Source organism: Myotis lucifugus, unplaced genomic scaffold (genome assembly GCF_000147115.1).
Source record: "Myotis lucifugus unplaced genomic scaffold, Myoluc2.0 scaffold_159, whole genome shotgun sequence".
NCBI lineage: Eukaryota > Metazoa > Chordata > Mammalia > Chiroptera > Vespertilionidae > Myotis > Myotis lucifugus.
In genome coordinates this window covers 709,757-733,285 of record NW_005871207.1, presented here as the reverse complement: position 1 = coordinate 733,285, position 23,529 = coordinate 709,757, and the positions used below count along the sequence as shown (strand labels likewise).

At 34.5% G+C, this 23,529-nt stretch overlaps 1 pseudogene; it reads left to right on the top strand.

Annotated features, from left to right (window-relative positions):
* Positions 1–1,379: 1,379 nt before the first annotated feature.
* LOC102418685 lies at positions 1,380–1,815 on the top strand (annotated as a pseudogene).
* Positions 1,816–23,529: the final 21,714 nt, after the last annotated feature.

The following is a 23,529-nucleotide window of genomic DNA, read 5'->3' as shown; positions in this document are numbered from 1 at the left end:
ACACAGCCTGCTTGTTCACTAACCTCCCTGCTGGTCTGGTTGTAGCAGCCATCTTTGTGAGGGTGTGAGGGTCAATTTGCATATTACCTCTTTATTATATAGGATATTATAAAAGCCTAATATGCAAATTGCCCCTTCAGGCAGTGGTTGGACTGGGAGTTTGAGAGACCAGGAGTTCCACCGCTCACTATGACGTGTGCTGACCATCAGCGGGTGGCGCAGAACATGGCAGGTGTCAGTGATGTGGTGATGGCTGCGGGCGGCAGTGGAGGTGCACTGAGGGAGAAAGAGAAAATAGCAATATTAAAATATTTCTTCTAATTATTTCCCTTTCAATGTGGATGAATCCGTGCACCAGGCCACTAGTACTGATATAAAATTTTTAAAAGCTGGGGTTTACTAGTATGTTTAATAGCTCCCTAAAGGGGAAGATGATCTTATCTCTAGTAATATATCTGCCTATTTTAATATAAAATTTGATAATATATTCTAATGTTCTTATCCAAGAACCAGAATGGGTTAATTAAGGAAAATTACTCACAGAGGATGGTTCCTCAATGTAACTCCATTTAGAGTTTTCACTATGCTACATACACAAAAAATAGGGATATTAGTAGGGCCAAAGATTCAAAATTAGGTGGGTAAAATATTTAAACCCACCTAATTATGAGAAATTAACTTTTTTTGTCTAACACTGATTTATCCCAAGCAGCCTGGAATTACCGTGTGAATATTGCACAATTCTGCGAACATGTTCTTTTGGGTGGCACCTGCCTTATACCACTTTCCTAATTTCCTTCACCATCTTGGTGATGTCTCCAGTTTTTTTATACTTAAAAAATGACATCTATGTTGCTGATGCTAGGCAAATATATTGCTGTGTACTAAAATATCAAACTTTTCTATCAGTGACCTCTAAAATCCATATTTAGAGCTCTTAATGCCTTTAAATTAATAATTATTTTCATCCATTTGCTGATATCAGTGCTGTAGACGTTTTAGTAGAAATAATCATAAAAGAGCACTTTCAATTTTATTTTGCTTTTCTATTATAGTCTCTATGTCCTTGACCTTATATACAAGTTTATGGGTATGAAATTATTCATTTAAATATTATTTAATTAAACATAGCATTAATTCATTAAATATTTATTGACTAGAAATAAAATATAATGAAAGTTATAATAGTGAAACCACAGAATAATATCATAATACATAGGTGGGAAGCTAAGCTCGTCTAGAGGTAGGTCATCAAGGCTTCCTTGGGAAGTGACACTTCCGAATTCGAGGCAATGAGATTTAGGAAGGTCAAAAGAGTAAAGTGAGAAAAGGGTGTTACAAAAAGAGGGAACAGTCCAGTGGCAGAGTCTGGATGAGATGCGCAGAAATGGCACCTCGCAAGGGGAAGGAAAAGAAGGAAGAACAGGTCATCAGTCTTGGACCTCAGGTGGCTGAAGGAGAAAATGGATTTGGGTCTGCCACATCGTTGCATCCTTCAATGACACTTTTGTCCATGTCACTGATCTTTCTGGCAAGGAAACCATCTGCCGTGTGACTGGTGGGATGAAGATGAAGGCTGACCGAGATGAGTCCTCTCCATAGGCTGCCATGTTGGCTGCCCAGGATGTGGCCCAGAGGTGCAAGGAGCTGGGCATCACTGCTCTTCACATCAAACTCCGGGCCACAGGAGGAAATAGGACCAAGACCCCTGGGGCCCAGTCATCTCTAAGAGCCCTTGTCTGCTCAGTTGGACAGATTGAGGATGTCACTCCCATCCCCTCCTACAGCACCCGCAGGAAGAGAGGTCGTCTGTGAACAGGACTCCTCAAATTATTGTTTTCTGTTAATAAATTTTGCCTTCGTGTCTGAAAAAAAAAAGAGGGAACAGCTGTAAGTGAAAAAGCTCAGAGAGTGGGGAGAGCACATTTGAGAAACTGGAAGACACACAGGGTTACTCAAGGCTCTCCTTTCAGAAGGATGTAGAGAAAGGAGGCAGGGATGTTTTCAGGGCCCAGATTGTGAAAGACCCAATAAGCAACCACATGGATGGAATGTGAGGACATTAGACATTAGGTCAGACAGAGTGTGATAAAAACTGTATGATATCATTTATATGGGCATCTAAACAACACTGAACTTGCAAAAACAAAGAGTAGAATGGTGTGACCAGGGGTTGATGGTAGAGGAATTGGAGAGATGTCAATGGTACAAACTTGCAACTACAGATAAATAAATCTAGGAGGATATCTAATGCACAACACGGTGATTATAGTCAACAATACTGTATTACACCTTTCCAAGTTTCTAGGAGACTAGATTTTAAAAGTTCTCAGTACAAAAATGTCATATTATATGACATGTTATATGTGTTAGCTTATGCTTCTGTGAAATCATATGGAAAGATATGTGTGCCAAACAAACACATCGTACACTTTAAATTTATACAACGTTTTATCAATTTTATCTCAATGAAGTATAACATGAAAAAACCATAACAATCTATTAATAAAACAATAATTGCTCTGGTTTTATTGTAAAGAATAGACTATAGAGGAGAACATATAGAAGCAGAAAAGTAACCAGCAATCTTTTCTGACTATTGTGATTGCCATGGAATTGGATGCAAGATATATTAAAGTGGTTGAACCAGTAAAGTTGGATAAATGGTGAAATGTTTTAAAATGATAATATATAAAAATAATGTATGCTTTTTTTAGATTTTTGGTTGGGGAACTAGGTTGAATGTTTGTTTTCATGTACTGTGCTGATTCTGGAGGGAGAAGCCACAGGTTTAGGACTGGGCTAGAGATACAGCATGAGTAACAGTGTTACTACATAGTAGAATGTCTAGAATGAGAAAGCTTGCATAAGCTAGAGCTCTTAAATATGACAACATTTAAAGGTCATACAAAGCAAGAGAAACCTTCGAAAGAGAACGAGAATGAGGACCCAGAGATATTGAAGGGAAATGAGGAAATTAACTACTCGGCCATGGAAGCCAACTTCAGATAATGGGAGGAAAGGTGGAGGATCTGGTGCTTTACATGGGAGGAACTATTTAAGATGGAAGAGAATTAAGAAAACAAGCCTGAGTTCAAATTGAAGAAGTGCTGCTTATTTGAATGTTTCTTTGGGCAAGTCTTCACTAAACCTCATTTTTCTATTGGTACTACATTACTAGTACAGTAAATTATGCAAGAATTACATTAATTCCTAATTTTAAAGTGATGGACACTCAGTAAATGTTTTCTGTTTTTATGTACTCTCCATAGAAGCCTGGGGCACATTATTTAAACTGTGCATGGTCTCACATTTCAAGAACACCATTCAGCAACCAAAATAAATGTTAAAAATTCCAATTCATTCACCTGCCTTGTAAATCATCCTATAAAACTCACAGCACTAGATTTTAAAAATACTTTTAATGCTTTATTTTCTCCTCAGTGTTTGGTTCCCCTCACTCTGCTTAGGGACATCTCATATGCCAAAACAGCCTAATTCTCTCTGACCGTCTGATTAGCACTGCAGTTTCTCTGTGACCTTTATGCATTACCTGCCTCACTCACTGCAATAATGATTTATTTCTTGCTACCTTTATAGCTCTGCTCCATTTATCTTTTCATTCTAGGATTCAAGCTGAGGAGCAACCTCAAACTGGAGCACGTTGTTCTTTTGGCAAAATTAAAGAGCAAGAACACTGATGGAAACATGTAAAGATAGTTAAGCCTTCTGCTCAGAATCTGTATTCACATTACATTAGCCTGAGCGAGACACATAGCTAAATCTGACAGTGGGGTGGGAAGAATACTCCTCTCATAACAAAACATTATAAATCACATGGTAATAGGGAGAGTTTTATACTATTTTTACAGGGAATGAGAACTAAATAACTGAGAACAGTCATATCATCTATCACAATAGGGAACAAAGGTTTAAAATAAAGTTAGTTCTAATCAGCATTCTAACCAAGTCTTCAAACCTTCATCAATCTCAGGCAGGCAAATTAAAATTATCTTATGGACTAGAGAAGTGTATTGGGAAGGGAAGACCCTGGAGGGCACTCACATGTTAACAGATCTTGCTCCTGATACTGAAAGCAATTGAATGAGCAATCTAGGAATGCAGGGGTTTTGTTGTTGTTGTTGTTTGTTTGTTTGTTTTTCTTAATCAGAGAATTGGAAGTCTACATTTATTTTAAAAGTTGTGTTTTTTTTAAATTTCTAAGAAGTAATAATGTCTATGATATGCACACGCAAGTGTGTGGCTGAAATGGGACTTAGAAGATGACTAGGGTTGAGGAGGAGATGGAATTCCAAAGCTCAATTGTTGAATAAACGTTCAAAATGATGGCAGGATACAGAGTAGAGAGGAAGACTATGACCTGGATGTCAAACTTTAATTGATTGAGGGAACTTGTATATGGCAGTGACATAGAGAAATGGAGGCTTGTACATAAGGATCATTTATTTAACTGATAATGGATAAATACTCGAAAATATTTTGGACAACATTGTCAGCATGGATGTTTAAAATGTTCTAAAAGTTGAATGAGGTGGTTGAAATTAGCAGAAAGTGTCATAAAATTCTGATGTGCAGGCTGATTCTGCTATATTTTCTTCTAAGTATACTTTCAATACAAATGCTCTACTCTAGTAGATGGAATTAAAATACTGATTTCAAACTCATCTCAATATGGCAGGATGGAGTAATTACTCAAAATGGGAAAGGACTTGGAATTGCAAGATCTGAATTTGAACATCACTTCTTTGTCACGTAGACTAAGATTGAATCAACTCTTTGTTCTTTCCAATTCTAAAGTGTGCATGCCCTTAGGGCAGCGATTTTCAACTGGTGTGTCAAGGCAGGCACACTGATGTGCCACAAGAATTTTAAAAACATGCAATATCTGACTATTTAGTTAGGGGCTCTGACCTCTTTTCCCTTTCAGTGGTTCTCAACCTTCCTAATGCCGCGACCCTTTAATACAGTTCCTCATGTTGTGGTGACCCCCAACCATAAAATTATTTTTGTTGCTACTTTATAACTGTAATTTTGCTACTGTTATGAATCATAATGTAAATATCTGATATGCAGGATGTATTTAGGTGACCCCTGTGAAAGGGTCGTTCGACCCCCAAAGAGGTCGCGACCCACAGGTTGAGAAACACTGCCTTAGATTGTCAAATAAAAATATGACAACAGCCAACACAACAATAGCCTCGGGTGTAAATGCTCTGCCTTAAACCAAAATAGATAGGTCAGATAATAGGGTTGCATATTATTGGTCATAACACATAAGGTTGTGTCTGGTTGGTTAATTTTTGGTACCAGAAATCTTATATACAAGTATAGGCACCTGACTTTTTTAAAAAGTCACTTGGGAACAAAAAGGCTAGGTAATTTTTCTGTCTCATTTTTTTTTTTTTTTTTGTAAATCAATGAAAATTATACCTATTATTTTTTGTCAGATTGGCAAAAATATAACATATTTTTGGAGTGCCACAGAATTTTAGTTTATGTGTTCCATGAGATAAAAATGGTTGAATATCATTGCCTTAGTGTCATGTCCATAACTTTATTTTTATTGTACTTTGTGTCTTTCATTAACTTCCTTTTCAAAGTCCTTGCATTTTCTAAGACTCTTTAGCAGTGAATTTTTAATTTAATGAGACCCTGTTACTATTTCATACCTACTTATGACTATGAGTAATTGCAGTTATACTTAAAAGTAACTTTTTATCTTCCAAAATAAAAAAAGAATTAAATTTCTGCTGTTCCATAGTTGACCTGCCTTAAGATTCATTTGTTGTAAACTTTATGCACTTACTAGTATATTCAGCCTATAGCAATCAAACTTCATTGTTTCACAAATGATGATAGAGTTCGAATTTGAATCACATTGAATTAGAATTTATAAAATCAATCATTTAAAAATTACTTTAGTAATTAGTTGAGTAATATTTACTATCTTTTAGGAATGATTGAATTTATGAGTTGTGAAAACTTTATACCACAAATTCAATTTATAGTAATAAAGTATATTTTCTCAAGAGGAAACAAACATTACCATATGCCAGTAAATAAAAAAGAAAGAAGGGTAAAGATCTTGCTTTGAGGAGAAAAATTTTAAAATGCAGTATGAACTAAGTCAAAAATATTTTAAAAAGCATTTTTATGTCACTGAATTTAAGATTTGTATTTTTCACAATGCTATGTAGAATCAACTAATGGTTTGGTAAAAACCATTCATATTCAAAGTAGAATGAAAAAAACTAACAGATATATCATTTAAAAGTACCAACATTTATATTACACCATATTTTAGGAAAAGAATTGAATGAGTGCTTGTTTTTATTACATGGTAATGGTTGTTAATATTAATGGGAAAATAAGTACTCCTTGTGGGAGGAATATTGTAGAGAAATTTTTCTCTTGGGACTTCATAAGAATCCATAACCTTGAATTCGTATGTACAAATGGCAATATAGGAACAGAGCTACATTAGCAATATATAACATTAAGCACTATTCCAAACCTAATGGGAAATCTGTTTAAGGTGAGCATCAAACTTATTTGACTAAAACACCTATGTGACCCAAATGTCAGTTCTCTCCTTTTATGACCTATCATAATGAAATGTACAAATTAGGAAACTAATTACACCTTAACATTAGACTTTTTACTTTTTAAATATCAAGTTTTCATATTTGTAGAGTTAACTTTAGAGTCTTAATTCATTGTTCACACTTGAAAAATATTTTGACAGAAATTATTCTTAATTTTATGTCATTAAAAATGAATTCTCTGTTCACTGGTATTAAAGATACCTTAAAATAATTTTGAGTTGATACAGGATTACTGTATCATACATGTCCTATATTGGCTGAAAAGAAAATTCAACTCATAGATATTTTAAAAGTTGAAACATAATTTTCGTGGTATTGTTTTGATAAATGTTTTATACAAATCCATTTCATTTTTTTCTTCATTCTTTATTTCCAGTTGTTCAGGCTTCCTATACACAACTACACAATGGGAAACTGTCCCATTCATTGGCAAAGAATGAACACTAATGAATTCCACTATGCCATACATTATGCAAAAGCCAAGCAGCCTGAAATATCACTGTAATGTGTTATTGTTCCCTTTGACAAAGAAGTAAAACTCATGGTGAATGCTGGTTGATTTTCAAAATATTTAGCAAGGTTTTGGGATTCTTTCTTTTCTTTTCTTTTTTTTTACTGTTACTGATTTTAGATTTTCTTTGTCAACATCTTATATTTAAAATTTTACTTTATTTAATAGAGTAAATAAGTAAATAACTTTAGTATTTGACTATATTTTCTTACTATTGTTTATATGGTGGCCAATAGTAAGTAATCTGTTGGAATCTGTGGCTAAGAACTGAATATATGCCCTCTGGGTCCTATATACTTAAAAATTCATAATAATATGTGATTAGTTCCAAAGTTCAATGCATGTGCTTATTTGTTAATTATATGACACTGAAGCAGGGAATTTCTATTAATGCTAAAAGGATTTTTAAAAATTTCTGCATATCTCAAATATTCTAGTGAAAAATAAATTCCTTAAAAGACACCTGCCATCCCAAATAATTTTGGAAAAATCTGGTTTAAATACAGCTAAACATTTTATTTGTTGAAGGACTTCATGTTTATTGTTCACAGAATACTTTGGGATTTAGGTTTTCGGAAGTGGAAAACTGGAAAGGTAAATATGGGGTAGGGGGAGAACTAATGGTAGATAAGAGTGTTTTAGTACAGTTATATAGATTCTTCTCAGTAACCTCTGGGATGTTAAGTGTCTTGTTTTTAGGTAAATGAGGGGTAAATGAGGAGAGGGCAGAGAGCTCTCTTTGGTGTCAACTGTTTCTTAATTATCTTCAGTTCAAAATAATCCTTATGCTAAAATGGCTTATTTTAAGATGGCATATTCTAATCTCTCATACCTACATCTTTAAAAGTTCTAGGGCTTTGCCAATTGTTAGACTATTTACATAATTAGTGTAACAGGGAATGAATTCACTATCCTATATAATAAAAGCCTAATATGCTAAGTGTCCGGTTGTTCGGTCAGCCATTCAACCAATCAAAGCATAATATGCTAATGATATGCTAAGGCCACTCAACCTCTCACTATGATGTGCACTGACCACCAGGGGGCAGATGCTCTAACTGGTAGGTTAGCTTGCTGCTGGGGTCTGGCTGATCAGGACTGAGTGAGATGGGCCAGACAAGCCCTGGAGCCCTCCTACAGTCTCCCCCTGGCTGGCCAATCTCTCACATCCCTTGCCAGCCCCAATCATGCACCAGTGGGGTCCCTTGGCCTGGCCTGCACCCTCTTGCAATCTCGGACCCCTTGGGGGATGTTGGAGAGCCGGTTTAAGCCCAATCCTGCAGGTCAGGCTGAGGGACCCCACTGGTGCACAAATTCGTGCACCAGGCCTCTAGTACTTATATAAATATTGTTCTCTTGAAGATAGAGTTTACATGTTGAAAGTTTCTTTTCTAAGTGTATCTTGCTAGAATCAGCAGTTTTCATTCCTGTGTGAGTGAACCTAAAGAGCAGCATGACTTTCAAGGCCCTGGCTAATGCCAAACACCCAGAAATGGGAATTAAACCAGATGGCCAACTCAAGAACACTGACCATGAGAATCCATATTGGGAGCAGCAAGGACATTGCTTGCAAATCCACAGCCTCTCCCCTGAATTTTTTTGTTGTTTTACTTCTCTATCCTTATAAAAGCCTGCACCTGCACAGAGATCTTAAGATCAGTTTTTCTGAGGACATGACTCCCCATCTTCTTGAATTGCTGGCAATTTGAATAAACCTCTTTCCTTTTTTATACCAAGAGTATGGCTTTATGTAACAGTAGTTCACAAAACAAAACAAAATAAAAATAATCAATAGTTAATCTCTAACTTAACTCTTGATTTAGTTTGCTGATTGTCTTTAGAAATAAATTCAGTAGCATTACATGAGAAGTACTTTATATTTGCAAACATCTTTCTTCTCAGTATAGGATATATTCAAATTATTAACACTTCCTTCACTATACTGTCAGTCTTGGAGTAAGCAGTAAATAAAATACTAATATTTTAATGATAAAGGCACATAATAACCCTATATAATAAAAGTCTAATATGTTAAGTGTCCAGTCGTCTGTTCAACCAATCAAAGCATAATAGGCTAATGATATGCTAAGGCCGCTCAACTGCTCCCTATGATGTGCACTGACCACCAGAGGGCAGACGCTCCAACTGATAGGTTAGCTTGCTGCTGGGGTCCAGCCAATCAGGACTGAGTGAGATGGGCTGGACATGCCCTGGAGCCCTCCTGCAGTCTCTCCCCGCTGGCCAACCTCCCGTGTCCCTCCCTGGCCCTGATTGTGCACCAGTGAGGTCCCTTGTCCTGGCCTGCACCCTCTCACAATCCAGGACCCCTCAGGGGATGTTGAAGAGCTGGTTTCAGCCTGATCCCGCAGGCCAGTCCGAGGGACCCCACTGGTGCACAAATTTGTGCACCGGGCTTCTAGTCACTATATAATGATGGTAACACCATGAAAAATTATCCATTGTGCATTTTTTTATTTAACCACATACCAGCAGACTACTAACATGGATTAATGAATTTTATTGTTGTTAGGAAGAAATAAGTTAATGCTCCTGAAGTGCTTAGGATAACATTTGACATATAAACTGCTCAATAATTATGATTTCTCATTTTATTAGAGAAGTACAAAACAGTTTTATTAATATAAAGCTTTGCTCAGACTTTTGGATGTACAGTGTGTGCAAGTGACAATTATGCAAAGGTTATTACTCAGGTACTCTTAGTTGAGTAAAAACACAGTTATTTTTAGAAGTGTATTTTTAGTGTTTGTGTGTTTTTTCTTTCTAAATTTGAGTTGGCTGGTAATTGGATCAAGCCTATTAGACAAGATTATATATATGTTACATATATAAAGAATATGTATATATCAGAATAATTTTATAGAAATGAGATTATTTTCATTTTAGCAGCTGAAAATAATTTTAAATTATGAGCAGAGAAATTCATAATAGTTTCTCTGAATTTTAATTTTTTAAGTAAAATAATCTGGTGAGATTAGGTTACAATTACAATAGAGAAAACAGAGTTATGATAATCATTGAAATAATTTATGTAAAGTACTTTGAAAACTTCAAGCAATAAAATTCATAATTTTGACAGAGATAATCTTATTTTCAGGCTTCACTAAGCTGAATTGTTCTGATGTACTGATAAAAAATAAAGCTATTTGAAATACAAATTTTACTTTTAACAAATTGGTATTCTCTATATCTCTTCTGAATTGATAGAAGATCTCATGTCATGTTGGCTATTAAATAGTTTTTAACAAGTCCCCTGGTGCTTGAAACTTCATGGAAGCAGTCTATAGTCCTGTAAAATACAATTAATTTGAATTCACTTCTGCTTAATGCTAATTATGCAATACATTTTTAGTGTTACAAAGTCAATTAGCATAGAAAGGTTTTTCAGTTTTTGAAATATTTGAGACTCAATGTACTTAACTGTGGTTCTTTCACAATATGTATACATTTTATTTAACTTTATTGCCTTATTACATTAACAAGGATTTCTTTTGATGTATGATAAAAACATTGATATACAATAAAAAACTGTTATCAAAAATATATCATAAAGTAACAGCACGAATGAAAGAGCAAACAAAAATATTTGTGATACATATACTAGTCAATGAATCTATGTACAGAATCAGTAAAGCAGCCAGAGGTTATATATATATATATAAAATCAACCCAACAGAAAAAGGTATAAAACACACAGTTCTATTTTATAAAGTTTTAAATAGGCAAAACCAAGCTACATTGTATAAGGATGGATATTTAGATGGTTAAAGGAAGTAATTACCAAAAAGGCATACTATGATTATCTCCATCAGGTGGGGACAGTGTTCAGATTTCTCAAGGACTGTGGGTGAAATCTGGAATTCTGACAATATTTTAACCCAAGAGGTTGTTACATGGATGTTTGCTTTAAGATAATTTGTTAAAATTCATATTTATGTATTTTTATGTCCTCTTCTGTCTGTCTGTTCACTGATACAATGAAAGTGTGAGATAACAAAAGAAATAGAATGACTGGGAAATCGGGAATGTACAATCTCCATCAAAATAATATAGACACATGTAGTGTAATCAAAATAATTTTCAATGATCATAATCAGTGAGGCCATTCTGCTATAGTATCTACTCTGGAATGTAAAATTATTAGTTAGGTAAAACAATTTTGGGTTTGGTTCTCTTAGACCCTATTTCTGTTTAATAAAGAACTTTTGAATGTAGAAGAATTTATGACTGGTAATTTAATTATATATTAACTAAAGGCTCAGTGCATGAAATTCATGCACAGGTAGGGCCTCTAGGCCTGGCTGGTGATCAGGGCTGATTGGGGCCTTCCAGCTACCTGCTGGGGCCTCCCTTCCCTGGCTGCTGGCTGCCGGCCAGGGGCTTCCTTCATTCCACACCACCCCCTGGTGGTCAGCGCACATCATAGTGAGCGATCGAACTCCCAGTCTCCCAGTTGAACTCCCGAGGGGACACTTTGCATATTAGACTTTTATATATATAGATCATTAATGTACAGTTAGCATTTACATTAGAAATTTAAAATATGGAAATATTATAGTTTAAGTTACTTTAACTTTAAACCATCTGCTTTTCTGTTTGCCCAAATAAAATAAAATTAAAAAGGAGGAAAAATATTAATGACAGATTTCCAAGGGAAAATAATTGTATTGTAACAGAGTTATTAACTTTAGTTTTTCACTTGGTTACAGAATAAGCAACTAAATGTAATTTGACCTAGAAGCTAAACATTGTAATAGTCCCAACAGCCCTAATTAGTGGGAGAAACTGAACTTTTACCATATAACCTTCAAATCATCTCTTTGAATTTACTCTTTGCTTCTAAATCTCACTGTTTTCCCAAGTGTTTCCCTTGTCTCATTTCATATTGTTAATGAAACAACTCAATCAACAAGCCAGATTTGTACGTGAGTCGATTTCTACTGAGGTGGAATTAAAAGTCAGGCACTGCCCTACAAATTTTTATCTGTATTAAAAATAAAAAGGAACATGCCATTATCTTCTAGTAATTGATTTAAACATTGCCTTTTTAGCATGATCATATTTTCTCTAGACATATTTATCCCCAAAAAGAACAGATCTGCAGGAAAACAATGTTAATAAGATATATCCACCTTTCTTGTTTTGTAGTACATCACTATTATAACAGGAATACTTTGTGTGTTATTAAGTGAGGATAAATGCCTATAACCAGTTTAATGGCATTTGGATCTGTTCCTTGAAAGAACTGCTCTGGTGCCTGCTGTGAAAGTCAAAAATACCAGCTAAGCATACTTGCTGGCTCCTCTCCATCTGGAAGTCGTACAACAAAACTGTACCTTTGTTCACAGAGAGAGAACCTCTTTTCCATTCAATGTGGACTAGAAAGAGACAGTATGTCACAGGACACCTTGATGACAACCTTTGCCAGAAGCTCCAAATGGAAGAGTCAGACTCTAATTGTTAAGAGATTTACAGTCTTTGCAAGCAGAATGCTCTTTAATGAGTGTCATGGGTACTTAAACTCACTCTGCACTCTTTGTTGGTTTGTTTCAAAGGTTAAGGCTGTTCGTGGTATGTGCAACTTGTGACTGGATTCTTTGGCAAAAGTTTAAGGGATTCAAGAAAGTGAGGACAATTTTCCTTTCCATGATATTTGAGGCACACAAGAGATTATGATCTCTAATGAAATGTTAGAAATGTGGAAACATAAAACAAAGCAAGAACCAATTATTGAACAATTTAGGGTAGCTCCCCAAGACCTTGCCTTTTGGAAATAAAATGGTAATAAAAAGTAGTAATAGATAAAAATGAACAATACATTTTGTTGCCATATATTACCTTGTCAATGTTTCTCATTGGATGAATCCAGCTAGAAGCCAGCTTACAAAGGGACTTGTGAAACCCAACTTTTCATGTGTCAGCCTGATTCTCTGTCCCAATATAGAGCAGAATAAAATTAGAATGAGAAATGGATCTGGAAGCAAAGAGTCAAACTGTCTGGACACAGTCCCTGAAAGACAATTTATGTTAAAGGAAGGTCTCCCGGTCTAATTAGCATATTACCCTTTTATTAGTATAGATTGCAATTTATATTATTGTGATAAGATCTACATGACATATTGGTATATGTACAAACTTTAAAAAATATTTCTAACCATAAAAGAGAATCAAAGGAAAAGTGTGATTTGTTGTCTGTTAGGCAGTAAGAGCCAGATGGTTGGGACTAAAAGTTTACTCTTGGGTGTTCAATGTGATATCAAGGAATAGGAAAGCAAAGGCTGTGTCTCACAAAGAAAAAGCAAGGTTGAGTTCTTCCCCAAAGGGTAGGATCGGTCTACTTAAGGGACCTCATATTACACAGTTGTGCTGACTGTCACATTAAAATATGCAGGATTAAATTAGCCTACTAGCTGAAGAAAAAAAAGATACACAACAAATTTGGAAAAAGAGATGGACAGAAACTGTGCCGGCAACCAAGAGCAAATTTATCTCAAGACGTGATTTAGCTCATCCAGTTGAAGAGACGAATTAGAATCTGCCTAACTCACCACGAAAGACAGTGTTTAGTTCAAGAAATGATGTTACTAGGCCACATATGTATGGAGGCCACTGCCTAAATTTACACCTTGGTATTTCTGGACCCATTTTTATCTGATATTTCGTGAAAAGCAATCATCTGTGGCATTCTTTAGCTTTCTGCTTTTATGTAGAAATGCTTAATGTGCATACTGCTGGAACTAGCTTAATACTAGGAGTCATTATCTAGTTCAATAAGTAATTTTCCTCTACAATTTCACTTTGCTAAAAACTGATTTGGAATTTCTCTTTCCGAATTTTTAATTACATAAATATAGATAAACACTTAGGCTTCCAGAAATGTAATTTTCACACAAATAAGCTTCTGTTATTTTAGGATTTTGGCTTTGCTGCTCATATAAAAGTCACTAACTCCAACCTTCCTGAGTCTCATTGCTATCCTAGAGACCCTCTTTCAATATCCAGACCCCTTTACCAGTGATATTCGAAAGAGTACACGTTTAAGATTCATTACTTATTTTTACAAGTTAGTTTCATGTGTATATTCAAAGGAAAAAATATGCTTAATACAGTTTTAAAATAAACAAAATTCTAGTTTGTGAAGACTTCTGTATCTAAAAGAGGAAATGTAATTTCTTACTTGTAATTGGCATCACCCACCAAGGGTGTTGTTAGACAAAGGGCTTTTTATAACTGTTATCACCTTCATAAATGGCATTCCCAATTTAAGGGAGTGTTGAGACCTACTGTGGTGAAAGACAGAGTTCCTTTTCCCCTGTGGAATTGAAGATGCAGGTAAACCCAGGTTTCAACAATCTGGAAGAGGTGAAAGTGAAGACAGGGGGTGGATTTATGTGGGTGGTGAGAAAGCCATGCAGTGTATGTGCTACCAGATCACTGCTTCAGAAGCTAGGCACTGTTTCTTCAGCTGCAGGTGGTTCCTAGGTTACTGACTGCTTCCTGCTGAAAAACTGCTCTTTCCTTCAGGCTATGCCTGTCTTTGGAATGACCGAAATGGAAGCACAAAATCTCTTTCCCCTTCCTTTAGTTTAGGACAACTCTAAAGAGATATCCCAGTTCAAGAAAGATTTTGGGTAAGCTGAGACCTTTATTGGACTGAATTACAGTTCAATTACTCTCTTTGCCAAGTTTTTCCTTTTTCAGAAAGCACTCCCCAACATAATTACTACATAACAGTCTCCATCTCAGAGTCAGTTTCCCAGGAAACCTAACCTAAGTTAGCCCGGGAGGAAGAAAGAGAACAATACATGGCAGAGTGCCCAAGGAAAAGGTTTGGTTTGAAAAGATTCCTCAGTTTGAGTTTTGACCTAAATCATTTGCTTTTGACTATAATCTTATCCCTACTTACCCAACAAAAGTATTAATAAAATAAGATTCTTTGAGTAAACTTCTTTACCTTGTGAAATGCCAATAATTTCTGATTCCAATGATATTTGGAAAGAGAAACTTGGTTTCTAAAAAATGGTGGTCATATACATTTCACAAACCAGTTGTCTATTGCCAAATATCAGCCTTAGAATTTAGCCCATGGTTTGGATGATAGTTAAATAATCTCAACTAGATTTAATAAATAAATGATGTATACATAGGTATACATCATTTATTTATTAATACAATTCACTGATGATTAGTAGAAATGAGGAAGTACTTGGCCTGTGAAACTTTATAACCTAGAAAGATAAATACAATTTACTAGTATGCACAGATAGTACATGATAAAGATTGCCAAATGTTATGAAACATACAAATAAATAAAAGTCAGAGAAAAAAACGATTTCTTCATGCTTGGAAGATCAGAGGAGGTCTTGTAGTTTCATAAATGTGGTAATATATAAAGTTAAAGGAAGAGGAATGTCTAATTGTCTGAATGCTGGTATAGATGATTTCACATTAATTTGACATTAATTAGTAAGAATATGAGAGAAGCTAGAGCTGCTATGGAAGGAAAGATGATTGGTTGTTACATTTCTTATATTAGTTGACATACCAAATATGGCATTTAGAGTTGGAACAGCAGAGAATGCCCTACTCATCCTGTCATAGGTATACCTAATAGGGCAGCTACTTGAACCCCAAACAAAATGCCACCTACTCTTTAATTTCTGAAGTTGACATCTTTTCACTGTTTGTAGAAGCCTGTGTCCCAAACAGCAAGAAAATAGTGCCTAGTCAGTGATGGTAAGAGGAACAACGACTGATTCAACTCTCTGGTTTGGTGGGAGATTTCCAGAAGAAGGCAGAGTATCAGTTTGTGATCAAAACTTCCAAAACTTAGGCACTCCCTGTTTCTATGTTCCTACACACTACCTGCTAAGGGGGTGGAGAAGACCATTTGTCTACATCAGCCTAAGTTAATGAGTTTTATGAGTGATCTAGAACTATTTTGTTTTTTTGCATAAATTTTTCTCCTCTATACTTGACTCTAAAAATAAGTTGTTTCTAATTCAATGTAAAAGTAAAATTACCATCATTTACATGAAGTGTGTCCAATTAGTTAATTGTCATTGCCAAGTAATAAATATATCTGTGTCAGGTTACCATTATTATACATTCTGCATAATTTCAATGTTATAATCTATTAATGAACTCTCATTTTTATATAATTCTTTGTTCACTTATTGCAGTTCTTTTCCCACACACATATATACCATACACTTATGTTCCAAATTAAGATTAAAATACTGAACTGGAATTTACATTACACTAAGGGATAAAAGTGTGATAGTAGATAAAACATTTCAACATTTAGTATACATTATAATTGACACATTATATTGAACTGGATGCATACATTTTCCATTCTCTTAAATTGATTCAAAGACATTGACCCAGGAATCTATTCCAAGCAAGAATGAGAACAACCATTCTGAAACTACGGACAGTAGTAGTTTAATAGCTCACAATAATGCCTCTTTGGAGCAAGGCAATTAAATGTTGCAACCAATGACAACTGCCACGAGACTTTAGGTAGGTAAAGTGTAATTAACTAAATTAGATGTAATGAAAATGCTGCACTTAAACAGTAGTAAGATTGTATAGAGACTTGATATACTGTAGTGGGTTGTGGTCCATTTGAGCTCCTAGATACAGTTAAAGGACATTTCCTCTGAAAAGATCAAGGGATTTTTATCAGAGAAAATTGCTGCTGCTTGCCAGCTCGTTCCTAATGAACTTTAAAATGCCTACATTGTACGCGTGCCAATTGGCCCCATGTTGTTTTCAGGCAGGTGGTGGAAGCCATGCTCAAGTCCCTGTTATCTGGATGACAGCAGTGATGCAGTGGGAAGTTCCAATGTTCTCCCGATCAAGTCTCATATTCAAACTCTTGCAGTTAGTAAATACCCAACATTTCCAAATAAATAATAGTCAAGACTTAATTAGTGATAGACATGATACCTATTTAATTCCATCCATTATAATTCTGACTAAGAGTTAATAAAATAAGCATCTATTTTTAAATTATACTTCAGGCTAACAATTGTAAAATTATTACCTTTAAATTTTGGCCTTTAAATTTATTTTTTAACTGACACACATAATAGAAATACATCTATTTGTGCAGATGCTATATTATAAAAGTTATAAAAAATTTACTATACTTATGGTTTTTTAATGAGAATAATTTCACTTAAATTACCCATTACTTTTTTCATAACATAATCATAATCATAATCATAATAGGCAGAGGTATTTAAGCCATCCCACCACTCAACCCCAGACAATGTTACTAAAATCATGTAACAAAGACTAAGTTTGGATGAATTAATGTCGCCTGAATTTTGCAATATTTTTCCAAATCTCTATAATTGCAATCATACTGACACATCCAGCCAGAGTGTATTTTTAAGGAGGATGTTTGTCTGTTAGTAATCTGAACAAAAGGCCATGAGATCATAATTGAAAGAATTATAGTACTTCTGCTTCTTTTTTAACTAAGGTAACTAATAGAGTTTTTATTGCTCAAAACATAAAAAAATATTTTTAAAAATCAGCATATTGTTTCATCCACAAAAACACGTTTTTCATTTTTATTTTCAAGGGTATTTTATTTGTTGTCCTCTAGCAAATTTTCATTATACTTTATTTGTGTCAGAAATAATATAACCTCTAAATATCAGCTATGCCTATATATGACAAAATTCCTCTTCAATAAAAGCTCCCAAATATTTATTTTTATCTGAAAACATCTTTTTTTCTGTTGGTGTTGTTAATGTGATTATTGTTTATCTCTTCCCAATTGGGTGTTAAACATTGAGATAAAAAACCTTGCTTTATGTGCTGCAGTATTGCTTCAGAGTTTTAACAGTATCTAGAATATAATAACTTATATTGAATAAACATCAATTAAAGAAAAATGAGGGTTCACCTTATCATCCAAAATTATATTCTAATTTATTGGAGATTAAGTGATCAATTCTTATTTTATTTATTCATTACATTTTAGTTTCACTATTTCTCTTGAATTTATTAGTATAGTTTTTATGTTATTACATTAATAGAAATATATTAATAGGAGAAACTTTACAAGTAGTTGTATTTTTTTTTGTTAAAAGACTACTAACAGAAAGAACAAAATATTTATCCAAATTTTAAATTTGAAATAAATTCTGATGGTTTTTCTGAGATTATTTTAAAGACCTTACTTCTTTATAGAAAATAATATTTAAAATTGTATACCTGTTAGTAAGAATTTTTGTGCGTTACAAATCTTTCAGAGAAAGAGAACTTGTTTTTACTTAAAAGAACTGCATAATAGATGTAAACAGACTTCTCATCTAAGATAGTAAAAGATAGGAAGAATATACATATATTTCTAAAAGTCTGAGGAAAACAAACTGTGACCAATTCTTGTAGCTGAATAAAATTCTCAATCATATGTGGAATTGAATGAACAACATAACTGAACTCTAACCCATAGACACAAACAATAGGGTGGTAAAGGCTTTGGGGCGGGGGGAGATGGCTGGGGTGGGGGGGAGGGACATATGTAATACTTTCAACAATAAACATTTATTAAAAACATTTATGAGAGAAAAGACGTCATTTTTTTTTACTGGAATAGTTTTCAGAAACTGTCACCAGTAATATTTTCTCAAAAAGATAAATGTTTACCTACTTAAGTACTTAACTCAAATGAAGAAAAAATAGGTTTTATTCTAAATAGATGTTGTTAATTTAATTGTACACTGAAACTGTTGTGTGTGTATTCTCTGAATATAAAAAAAACACACGTATCGATGTAATACAAAATGAGCAGTAAAAATTAAATCAGACTCTTTGGGCCTACAAAATGCTGAGCAATTCATAAACAACAGAAACCGAAAGAGTATGGGACCACCATTTATTACTTTCCTCCAAAAACAATTCTGTGGCACATAACTTCTAACCTCTGTGGTACATTTCACTTCATTGTGCTTGCTAAGCCTTGAAACTTATACCTGGAAAATTAAAGAAAGGGAAGGAATCCTTCTGATTTACGAAAGCTGGGATAAGGCATATTCCGACAAACTCAAATATATTTCACTATTCTATAGTTAAAGAGAAAGCCATTGTTTTGCTCTGGCCCATTTTACTTTCTACCCTTTGTCACTGTGTAAAAGTTCAAGGAGATTTATTACATAAATATACTGCATACAATGCAATTGTATTTATTCACTAATCTATATCTGCTCTGCAATTCGCCTTCTTTCTATGTGGAGAGAAAGCTAGGGGAAAAAGTTTCTGTTAAAGTAAGTTTGTGCAGCAATTATGACCACAAGGCTGAATGTGATATTACCATAATGTTTTGTTTTTGAGATGGTTGAGTAAAATATTCAGGAGGCTTTTATGAGCCAAACATTGTTAGAAGCTTTGAAAAATTAATATAATTAAAAGACAAGTATACAACAAAATTCCACTTTGGTTTCAAATATGATTGAATAAGCATTACCTAAATCTTAAATAGTCACTTAATCATTTGCATTAAAAATAGCCAAACTATGTAGGATAAAAACATAATGTGCATATAAGGCTTGTATAAAATTATTAAGAAAGAATAGATAGTTTAAGTAAATATCTTGGAAAATACATGTCTTTGTAAAAATCACTAACCATAATAAATTCTGTTCTCAATGTTTATGGAAAAATTTAGAGATGTTCAGATGGGGATAAAGATTCTAATTTTAAGTAATTTTTGTGAGGTTACAATACATCTGTGTAAGGTCTTGATAACACATCAAGTACAAAATTTTTCTAGCATATCGTTCTGTGCATAGTAAGTTCTTAACAAATATTTGTTCATATATTAATTTAACATTGTCAATGATATATAGATTGCTAAGGTTTTCTATTCTATTGCTTTGTTTGGGTGATGTATTAGATAGTTAATATGATCTGCTCTTACAAGTAAAAATATTGACATTAAAAAACCTGTAATTCTTTATAACATGTACAATTTGGTCACATCTATTTATCACTAAAATCCCCACCACTTGCAAATACAATATTTAAATTATTCATACTTATAAACATCAGAACCTTGAAAACTAGTGCATCATTAAGGAAATAAATGACCCTTTTTAAATATTTTTAACGTAAGTTTTATATTAAACTACAGGCCTGGTGCATGAAATTTGTGCACTGGGGGTGTGTGTCCCTTAGCCCAACCTGCACTCTCTCCAATCTGGTTCCTAACCGCTCACCTGCCTGCCTGCTGGTCGCCCCTAACTGCACCCCTGCCAGCCTGATCACCCCTAACCATCTCTGCCTGCCAGTCTGATTGCCCCTCACTGCCCCCCCCTGCCAGCCAGTCAAGGGGACAATTTGCATACTATGCTTTTATTATATAGAATAATGTTGTAAAGAAGATAGCAATATTTATGAATAATATTTTATATCTTTAGGTGTTTTGTTATTAAGGTAAAACACTAAATTGGACATTTGGTATAGCATGAAAAACAGACACATTAAACTCAGTCATCAAGCTTGATGGCAATGGATAAATGAAGCCTTAGGTATAATATCTATTTTATTTTTTTATTTATTTTTAATTTTGTTTTATTGCTTAAAGTATTACAAAGAGTATTGCATATGTCTCCTTTTTCATTTTTCTCCCCTTGACCTTCCCCTGGCCTCCCCTACCCTCCCAGTGTCTCGTGTCCATTGGTTATGCTTATATGCATGCATACAAGTCCTTCGGTTGATCTCTTACCCGCCCCCCCCTCCCCAAACCCTCCCCGGCCTTCCCGCTGTAGTTTGACAGTCTGTTCAATGTTGATCTGCCTCTGTATCTTTTCTTATTCATCAGTTTATAATAGTCTTAATTATCCATAAATGAGTGAGATCATGTGGTATTTTTCTTTCATTGACTGGCTTATTTCACTTAGCATAATGCTCTCCAGTTCCATCCATGCTGTTGCAAATGGTAAGAATTCTTTCTCTTTTACAGCAGCATAGTATTCCATTGTGTAGATGTACCACAGTTTTCTAATCCACTCATCTACTGATGGGCACTTAGGCTGTTTCCAGATCTTAGCTATGGTAAATTGTGCTGCTATGAACATAGGGGTGCACATATCCTTTCTGATTGGTGTTTATGTTTTTGTTTTTTTGTTTTTTTATTCCTAGAAGTGGGATCACTGGGTCAAACGGGAGTTCCATTTTTAACTTTTTGAGGAAACTCCATACTGTCTTCCATAGTGGCTCCACCAGTCTGCATTCCCACCAGCAGTGCACGAGGGTTCCTTTTTCTCCACATCCTTTCCAGCACTTGTCGTTTGTTGATTTGTCTATTTTTATAATTTAAGAACAAAAACAATTTGATATATATATATGTGTGTTTTTTCATTATAAATTATTACGTCAAATAGCCTGTTTTCACTATTCAACCAGTTATTTTTGTAACTTGAGGACAAATCTGAAACTATCAGTTTTTAGTATAATTATGAACTAGAGTATTTAATTTCATAGAAACATATTCCTTAAAAATTGATATGGCATAACTGAATAGCATTAGTGGGCAACAAAAATATGGTTCTGATAGCTATTTTCTTCTTTACCAGAATAATCAATGTACATCTATTAAAGCCAATTCTCTTTTTAAAAATATTTTCATTGATTTCAGAGAGGAAGGGAGAAGGAGGGAGATAGATCCATCAAAGATGAGAGAGAATCATTGATTAGCTGCCTCCTGCATGCTCCCTACTGGGGATCGAACCTGCAATCTGGGCATGTTCCCTGACCAGGAATTGGACTGTGATCTGGTTCATAGTCCAATGCTGAACCACTGAGCAACACTGGTCAGGCTTTAAAAACAATTCTTAATTAAGATATTCTCTCTGGATTGTAGGCACACAGTAAAAATATACAACAGAAACTTTTTTCCCCCATGGTAAGTCTTATCCACACATGTTCAATATTTCAGCAGAATACAAAAGTAACAATAAAGTTACTGCCAACTTCCAATATGCCATGTTATCAATCAAAATTCAATATAATATCAGGATTTTGTTTCTCCATTAATATACTTTAAAACTTTAAAGCGCTAGTAGAAAACAGACCATCTGGTTTTGAGTCATTCTTCTGTCATTTTCAAATTGTGTGACCTTGGGGAAATTATGTTAGCTCTGCTTGTCTCCATTTCCTCATCTCTTAAGTAAAATTGATAATCTGATAATACTACTGCTATCCAAATGGGATTTCTGAGAGAATTAAGTAAATTAATACATGCTAAGTGCTTAGACCTATACCAGGCACATAGCATATATTTTCTTAATATTAGCTATTATTATAATTTAAAATTTTCATTATATATTAATGCCAAGTTTCCATCTTGTTAGTGGTGCCGAGGAAACGTGTTGAAGGAGAGTGTGATAGGTTTAATGTAAGCAATTGAAAATATGTACAAGACCATCTTCAGAGCCACTCTGGGAATTTCCGAAAAGATCTAACTTTCCCTTTACCAAACTAATAGTTCAAAATTTCTGAATGGAAAGAAATAAGAATCGTAGGCTTTCACAATTAGTTCATCAATTGTTAAACATACATTAACGATTAGTAAGGTTTCTGAATTTGTATGCTAACATGAGCAAATACCTAAAGAAGACGCAATAGCCAGTTTGTTCAGTCTCAAAGAATATTATCTAGATTTAATTCTTTGAGACTACTTTAGATAAAAATATATCTGCAACATGAGAGCACTATATGGAAATATGAAAGTGAAAATTGGATTGAATATCAAATATTAAAATAGAATTTGCCATTTTCTCACAATTTCAGAAAACTCTTTATTATTGCTCCCAAAATGAAATATAAATTGTAAGATTGCAGGAACAATTGTGGCAACAATTATGGTACTGCATTTAATTTAAAGACAATATATCAGATAAAATAAAAATAAACTCAGAGATGAAAAAAATATAAGTGCATGTGAAAAGAACATAAGAACATACTGAGGAAATAGAAGAGAGCTAGGCAGTCAGGGACAGAACTGGGGTTGGGGTTGGGATTGGGGGGAGCATTGCAGACACAGGCAGGATGTAGCTTGCTGACTGCACCACAGAGACAAACCAAAGGACCTAGAACTGAACCCAGCTAGATAGGAGTTGCTAAAACAACCCAGTGGGTAGGGAAAGAAGGCTGAGCAGGGGAGACATGAGCTTTAAAATGTATGGATGTTGCTAATGCAAGCAACTTCCAGATAACCAATCACAAGGAAGTGAGGTGTATAACCAATCCCAAGGATGTTACTAAGGCAGAATTATTTGAAAGAACCAATCACAAGCCAGCAAAGCATATATCTAACCCTAGCCAAAGCAGCACACTCTCTTCTTCCTCTAA